Genomic DNA, 8960 nt, shown 5'->3' on the forward strand with positions numbered 1-8960 from the left:
TAAACCCTAGTTACTTTGATTAATTGATTAAAATCCAACATTCAAAGTTGTTAAGTTTCTCTGTCAAGTTTGTTAATTAATTTTACTCATTTAGAAATAGAAACCCCCCTTTATTGTTTCTACTTTCCAAGGAAATCATTGACCAAACAATAGTAATAACAGGTTGAAGTTAAGTCTAGACTATTTTCCTCGTGGGAACGATCCCAACCTCACTAGTTGGGTTATTTACTTGACACGACCGCTTTACTTCTTATTTGAGAAGTAAGTTTGAGCGTATCAGGGGGGGGGGGTTGGGGGGGGGACAAGAGCTAGTGAAGAAAAATTTATATCCCTCTTTAATTAAGAGACCGAAATCACAACTTTCTTCAAGTTCATCCACTCACAATCTAATATAGCCAACTCCCAAAGCATAGAGCAGCTTGAAAACAATCTTTTGATTGAGCTATCATCCCGAAATGTGACAAGACATATATAGGTTCTACGTTTTAAGGAAACGAAGAGGAGCAAAATGTCATTTATATTCGTGTCTTAGTGGTATCCGACTCTCTGAAAGCTACTATCTTCAGTTTCATTTAAGCTAATTTTGATTGTTAGGGAAAAAAAGGATACTCTATTGCATGAAGCTGTAAAAAATTAAAAACAATAACCTCCAAGACTAGTGTTGTCCCTTGGATTCTGTAGTCAATACGACTTCAACCTCCAGCTTATGTATCTGAGTCATAGTTTCAGCTATGCTGGCCCTATTTTGTCAGCTATCGGATCTCTCTTATAAAGTCAGTAAAGTTGTTTTCATTTATTTTTCTTTCGATCAACATTTCCTCAACTTCCAGATTCTTGAAAGAGGAAGATTGATCTTTATGGGAAGTGTCAAATGTTGAATGCAATTTATGTATAAATGGGATGCAAGAATATTAATATTAAAGAGAAGTAGCGGCAGAGAGTAACATAGTTTCTACTAGTAGTAAAATGGACAAACATAGAACTTATGCATATTTAGTTATAAGGAAACATGGAATAAGATAAAAGATAAATCTTTATTACTCTCCATTAGAGATTTTGTAAATATAAAGTAGATTTGAAGAAGTAATTTTTCTTTAATATTTGGTCTTGGCAACTTGTGTGCTAGGAATGATCATTCAACAAGTCAAAAACTAGCTTATTCAGAAAATTCTGTATGAAGTAACCGAGTTTTCTTAATTTGAATTTATATTTTTTAAAATAAGTGAGATGAAAATAGATGGTAAGTTGTCGATGGATTAAGACGACTCTCTTTACTTGGAGTTCATTAGGAATTTCCTGTCGTTTGCTTGAATACACTATTTGTTATTAGTGTTGCGGTCTTGCGGATGTTAGTAAAATTCGCTGCAATTAGTTCAATTTTATTTTCTCAATAGTCTTAGTTTCTCTACTTATATCTACTTTGGGGTTAAAAAGTAAAGAAGAGGAAAGTTTTGAACTTCCATATGAAGTTTGACTTGATTTTAAAAAGTAAAGAAGAGGAAAGTTTTGAACTTCCATATGAAGTTTGACTTGATTTTCTGGGGACGAAACATTCAAGTCCAATGTTAACTTTCACATTTTCTGTTAATTCTGTTACTTTGTATTTCTGCACATAGTTAGTTAGGAATATATTCTTTTAGTGAATGAGCTGTAATAGTTAGTGGAAGATTAGAGTTAGTTAGGAATGTAGTTTTTTTGGAGTGAAACAGAATCTGCACCATTTGTATATAAAGGAACAAGTGTAATATCCATGGGCAATGAGAAAATAACTTCCTTCCTTCTTCTTCAAAATTCAGTTCATTCTTAGAAGCTTTAATGGAGTTTTTCCAAGTTCCTTACTAGAATTTTTCATGGTATCAGAGCGGACTATACTAGTAATCCAGTAAGACAAAGAAGAAGTAGATCAGAATAGTGTTTACACTAGAATAGAGTTGTGAAGAAGACAACAATGGCGGTAGGACGAATTTATCCAAATGATCCTCTTTATATAGGTCCATCGGATGCTTCAAGTGCAACTCTGATTCCTATTAAACTCACAGGACCTGAAAATTATGGAGTATGGAGTAGATCAATGAGAATTGCTTTGACAGGAAAGAGGAAAATTGGATTTGTTACAGGAGCTTGTAGTAGATCTTTGTATCAAGATGAATTACATGAGCAGTGGGAAACATGCAATGTAATTGTATTGTAATGGTTGATGAATTCAGTCAGTGAAGATCTTCTAAGTGGAATAGTGTATGCTACTAGTGCTTATACAGTTTGGTAGGACTTGAAAGAAAGGTTCGACAAAGTCAATCGAATGAGAGTTTATAAGCTGCACAGGGAAATTAACACACTCTCACAAGGTACTGATTCTGTTTCAACTTACTATACTAAATTGCAGAACTTGTGGGGGGGGGGGATTTGACGCACTTGTACCCTCTCCTAGTTGTGCATGTCCAAAATCCAAAGAATATGCAGATCACCTATATTAGCTTAGACTAATTCAGTTTCTTAGTGGTTTGAATGAGTCGTATGAACAGGCTAAGAGGCAGATTTTGCTAAAAGGTGTTATACTACTATTAATCAAGCATATGCCATGATTATAGAGGATGAGCTACAACAACAAACTGCCTGTGTAACCATTGCTAATAAGGTACCTGATATATTAGCTATGAATGTTAATAGAGGGAACAATTTTAATCAGGGAAGTCAGAATCATAAGGGAAGAAGATGTGTACATTGTCAGTATACTGGGCACACTAAGGAGAACTCTTACAGATTAATTGGTTATCCAGTTGATTGGAAACACAGAAAAAATCTGGTTTCAATAATTCAAGGTTAGTTCAAATGCATCTTTCATCTGGAGAACATAGCTACAACTATGCTGGAGAAGCTAACAATATATCCAAAGCGAATTCTGGAGAAGCTTCTTCTAGTCATCATGAAGTAAACAATGCTTTTATTGCCAGAGGACATGCATTTACTGATGGAGAATATAAACAAATAATGGACATGTTAGGGAAAGATAAGAAGGAAATGAAGCAGGTCAACATGACAGATATGGCAAATTGTTTTTCAACTAATTCCTGGTCTTGAATTAAACCTCTGCTCTCCTAATTCAGTCTATAGGTTTTGGTTTAGGGACATAGATCCAATTTTGAACTTTTTTGTATTCCTTGGAATTTCTTTTTCCTGTTGTCCATCCCATGGACAACTCCTTCCTCTTAGGGCTGTCGGGGAGTCCGAGGCGGCTCCAACCAAAAGTAGGAAACTGCGCAAAGTAAAGTAATCAAAGAGGAAGTTAGTGCTAGAAATAATACCGGGGGCGGCATATTCGATTAATCGAAATTCAGAAGCTGAAATTTCACCTCTACCATCAATAGGTTTAGCCAGGGCATTGCCTCTCATTGTTGGATAGTAGACTCTGCTGCTTCTCATCATATTACAACAAATGAGCATTTGCTAAAAAATAGTAAATGTACAGCTAGTTCTCACCAAGACAAGGTGAACTTACCTACAGGTGATAAGGCCTCTATAACACACATAGAAGAAACATGTTTGTTTAACAATGAAGTGTTTAAAGATGTGTTGTTTGTACCTGAGTTTAAGTTCAACCTATTGTCTGTATCACAGTTAACCAGGGAACTGTCTTGTTTTGTTTCCTTTTACCCTGAATTCTGTATATTTCAGGAACTTTACATTGGCAGGGTGAAGGGGATTTGTAGGGAAGAAGGGAGCTTGTACATATTCAGAAATGATCTGGCATGAAGGGCAAATGTGAAACTCAAAATCCTCAGAAAGTTGTTGCAGAGGTATCATTACAAGATTGTGAATTGTGTCATAGAAGGCTTGGTCATCCTTCAAATCAAGTACTGCATGGTTTAGACCTACTACATAACAATAAAGACATTGATTTACTTACTAGTTGCTCAGTCTGTCTATTAGCTAAGCAAACTAGATTGTCATTTCCTACCAGTGCATCCAAAACCTCTAAGTGCTTTGAACTTGTTCACATGGATCTATGGGGACCATATAAGGTTGCCACATTTGATAAGAAATACTATTTCCTTACAATTGTTGATGATTGCAGCAGATATACTTGGGTACATTTATTGCAGCTTAAATTTGAAACTATAGTAGCTATAAAGAATTTCTTTATATTGATAAAGAATTAGTTGGGGCACATCATCAAGACAGTAAGGTCAAACAATGGAACAGAGTTTTTCAATACTCAGTGCAAAGAGTTGTTTATAAGCCTAGGAATTATACATCAAAGTAGTTGTCCTCACACACCACAGCAAAATGGTGTAGTGGAGAGGAAGCATAGACACATATTGAATGTAGCTAGAACCATCAGATTTCAATCTTGTATGCCACTTAGATTCTGGGAAATTTGTGTTCAAGCAGTTGTTTATTTGATTAACAGACTACCATCATCAATTCCTCATAACAAAAGTCCATATGAAATGTTATTCTCTAAGCCTCCTAATATCAGCCATTTGAGAGTTATAGGTTGTCTTGGTTATGCCTCTGTTATTCCTAGAAATGACAAGTTTTTAGAAAGAGCAAGACCTGTGATCATGATGGGATATTCAGAAACTCAGAAGGGTTATTTGTTAATGGATTTACAGACTAAGAAATTCCTAGTCAATAGAGATGTTGTATTTCAAGAACACATTTTTCCTTTTGCCACTTCAAAACTTTCACAGGCACCTGTTAATGACTTATTACCTGACAGCTTTGAAGAATCTAATGATTCAAAAGGTACATCAACTGAGGATTGTGTACATGCAGACACACAGATTTCCACCAGTTTGAATGATGTTTCTAATGAGATGTTACATATTCAGAATGAAGAGATGTTAATTGAAGACTCAACTACTGATATAGTAGAACCATTACCTCTAGTTTCTATTGGAAAATCATCTAGACATACCAAACCTCCCATATGGATGAAAGATTATATTGCTCCTGCTGTTGGACATAATAGTAAATATCCTCTAGCAAACCATCTTAGTTATGATCAGGTGTCATCAAAATATCATAGCTACCTGGCAACATTTTCTGATTCAGTAGAACCTCAAACATTTGGTCAAGCTAGTACAAATCCAAGATGGATTGAGGCCATGAAGTTTGAAATTAAAGCTCTTGAAGATAACAAGACATGTTTGGTGGTTGATTTACCTCTAGGTAAACATACTGTTGGTTCTAAATGGGTTTACAAAATCAAATACAAGGCTGATCGAGACATAGAAAGGTTTAAAGCTAGACTTGTAGACAAGGGTTATAGTCAACAAGAAGGATTGGATTATCATGATACATTTTCACCAGTTGCAAAAATGGTAACTGTTAGAAGTGTTATTGCAGTAGCTGTTTCTAAAGGATGGTTTCTTTATCAAATGGATGTGTACAATGCCTTTTTACAAGGAGATTTGGATGAGGAAGTATATATGGAGATGCCTGAAGGTTTCAGAGTCAACCAAAGTTTGTAAATTGCTTAAATCCTTGTATGGACTCAAGCAAGCATCTAGACAATGGAATATCAAATTGACCAACACCTTATTATCTGCAGACTTCATCCAAAGTTCTCATGATTATTCATTGTTCACTTTGAAGATTCTAGAGGGGATGGTTATTGTCTTGATCTATGTTGATGATTTACTCATTACTGGTGATAATGAGTTATTAATCAAAGTAGCAAAAGAAGCATTGCATCAGAAGTTTAAACTCAAAGATTTAGGAGAACTCAAATATTTCTTGGGAATTGAGGTGTTAAGGTCCAGAAAAGGTGTTATCTTGAATCAAAGGAAATACATATTAGAGCTTATTTCTGATACAGGATTGAGTAGTGCAAAACCTGTAAACACACGATTAGAAACCAACTTGAGGTTGACATCAGTAGAATTTGATCAGACGGACTACAAGGAGATGATGTACTAATAGATAATTCAGCTTATCAAAGATTAGTGGGGAAATTAACGTATGCTACCATTACAAGACCTGGCATTAGCTATGCAGTACAAACACTAAGTCAGTTTATGCAACATCCAAAAAGGTCTCATTGGGAAGCAGCTATCAGAGTGGTGAGATACTTGAAAGGAACAGTTGATCAGGGCATATGGCTGAAGGCTCAGCCAGCCACAACATTAACATGTTGGTGTGATTCAGACAGGGCTCCTTCTCCTAATACTAGGAGGTCAATAACAGGCTATAGAGTAAATTTTGGAGATTCTTTAGTGTCTTGGAAGTCCAAGAAACAACAAACAGTGTCTAGAAGTTCAGCTGAAGCTGAGTACAGAAGTATGGCTTCAGAAGTAGCAGAAGTGACATGGTTGATAGGGTTGTTCAATGAACTCAATGTGTTCATTCAAATGTCAATCAAAATATGGAGTGATAGCAAATCTGCTATTCAATTAGCTTGAAATCCTGTGTTAATGAAAGAACCAAGCACATCGAAATAGATTGCCATTTTATTAGAGATAAGGTTAAGAATGGATTAATTCAAATAGAGTATGTACACACACATCAACAAATTGCTGATCTATTAACCAAAGGATTGAGTCAGGCTCAACATCTTCATCTGTTAGGCAAGCTAGGTGTGCTTAACATATTGCACCCTTCAGCTTGAGGGGGAGTGTTAACTTTCACATTTTCTGTTAATTCTGTTACTTTGTATTTCTGCACACAGTTAGTTAGGAATATATTTTGTTAGTGAATGAGCTGTAATAGTTAGTGGAAGATTAGAGTTAGTTAGGAATGCAGCTTTTTGGAGTGAAACAGAATCTTCAAAATTCAGTTCATTCTTAGAAGCTTTAATGGAGTTTTTCCAAGTTCCTTACTAGAATTTTTCATCCAACTACTAACTTATAATTAAAGTGAGATTAGAACACAATTTACGTTAACTAAAAGTTCTCAGTGAGATCAGTTTGATCTCATGTCTGTGGTAAGAATATTGTTCCCAATAGATAAGCATAATTTACCAACATGTCTAGAAAATAGCTTCTGAACTTTTGTAAAACTTGTTGTATAGATTTGTGTGCCGTAAAAATTTAAGTTATGCAGATATGTTTCATTTTTCATGGAACAAAACCTTTTAAGCCAAAAATGTCCTTTTGTTTTGGGATACATGTCTTTACCGGTATAGTACTTTCTCTTCACTCATTTCTTTCTGAATTTTTTAAATCTGTTGCATCCGTTTTTATTATTTGTCTTAGTTTGACTTGACACACAACTTTTTAGTCTTGTAGTCATAAACTAAAGATGTGCATAATGCACCTAACATGTCTTTTGAATCTTGTAATCTAAAATATGTCTGATAGAATGTTGGACATAAGAATTGCTAAATAGAAAAAGTGATTACTTTTTAGGCAAACTATAAGAAAATAAGACAAATAAATTGAAAAGGAAGTAGAAAACTAGCTAGACATAATAACTAGGATAAGCAGGGGATATATTTAAATACATATGTCATGTGTGAATCCTTTGTCATGTTGAGCTTCACCTGATCCTTTATGTCTTTTGTATATTTTGATAGTATGAATTGTTTTCCTCTATAATACTAACCAAAAGAGCTTTATTTATTATTTATCATATAATTTTTCTATGTCATCATGATGTTTCATCAGATTTTGCTATATCGAGTGTAAATTTCACTTGTAATAGTAAAGGTGCCTTCTCTTGCTTTGTTTGCAGACTGTTTGGATGGTTGGTATATATTGTTCAGTATACTGGTTGATTTACTATAAGCCACACTATCAAATCATATATTTAAGCTGCAATGCAGAGATTATTATTTTGTTGTGTTACTTGTGTACAAAGGACATGTAGGATATGAAAATGATTTCCTTTCAAGATTTAGTGCATATGTTGCACTATGCTAGGTGATCTATAATCTGTATTATAGTGTACTAAGGACTTGTGTTACTTGTGTACAAAGGCCATCCCTTATTTCTACATTTACTAATTATTTGAGATTTCATCATTTAAGTTAGGTTACTTTGTGCTCTTTTATTTTTGAGGTTTCTCTAATTATATATGTTTAACTAAGTATTCTACTTTGAATCTATTTATTTCTCTCTTTTTCCATGTGTACTTTTTGCCAGGGTGATAAGCGATAGAAATGTATCACTACGTAAATGATACATATTCAATGTAAATAAAGTAGCCAGGAACATATTTTGTGCATTTAACTCAGAAAATCCGTTTAATATTGGGCCCGTGCTTGTACGAGCCATCTCTACCTAGTATAGATAGAAACGTTAATTTTTTCAGTTAATTTAAAATGTTTTCTACTTTCACTTAAATATATCACATAAAATACTAACAATTAAATTGGGGTAAAAATTTATAACTGTTCTTTTAAATTTTTTAATTTTTTAATTAAAATATTGAATTAATTCTATTTAATTAATTGATTATCTAAAAGTCAAAATTAGCGATTAATTATGGTGATGACATGTAGACACTATCGCCTCTCCTTATATATATGTGTGTGTGTGTGTGTGTATGTGTGTGTGTGTGTGTACATACATATATATGTGTGTGTGTGTGTATATATATATATATATATATATATACACACACACATATATATATATATGTCTTCTTTACCGAATAAATTTTACGTTTATCTAATAATAATAATAAATATAATAATAATAATAATAATAATAATAATAATAATAATAAAATTAAAATGATCACTAATTAAATGTGAATTATTCAAACTAAATAACCAATTCACAGATTTTTCTTTCATTTTCTTGAAAAAAACAAACAGAAAATGTACATAAAAAAGACCAAAAAATGAAAATGATAAAATCTAATAACTTTCACGTTTATATATGTAACGACCTGTTTAGTCGTTTTGAGCAGCAGATTTTAATTCTGGAAAATTGGCTGAGGAAACGGACCCCACGACGGAACGTCACAGGCACGACGGACCGTCGCAGGGTCTCGTTTCAGCATACTTAGAAATT

This window comes from Solanum pennellii, chromosome 1 (genome assembly GCF_001406875.1).
Source record: "Solanum pennellii chromosome 1, SPENNV200".
Lineage (NCBI taxonomy): Eukaryota > Viridiplantae > Streptophyta > Magnoliopsida > Solanales > Solanaceae > Solanum > Solanum pennellii.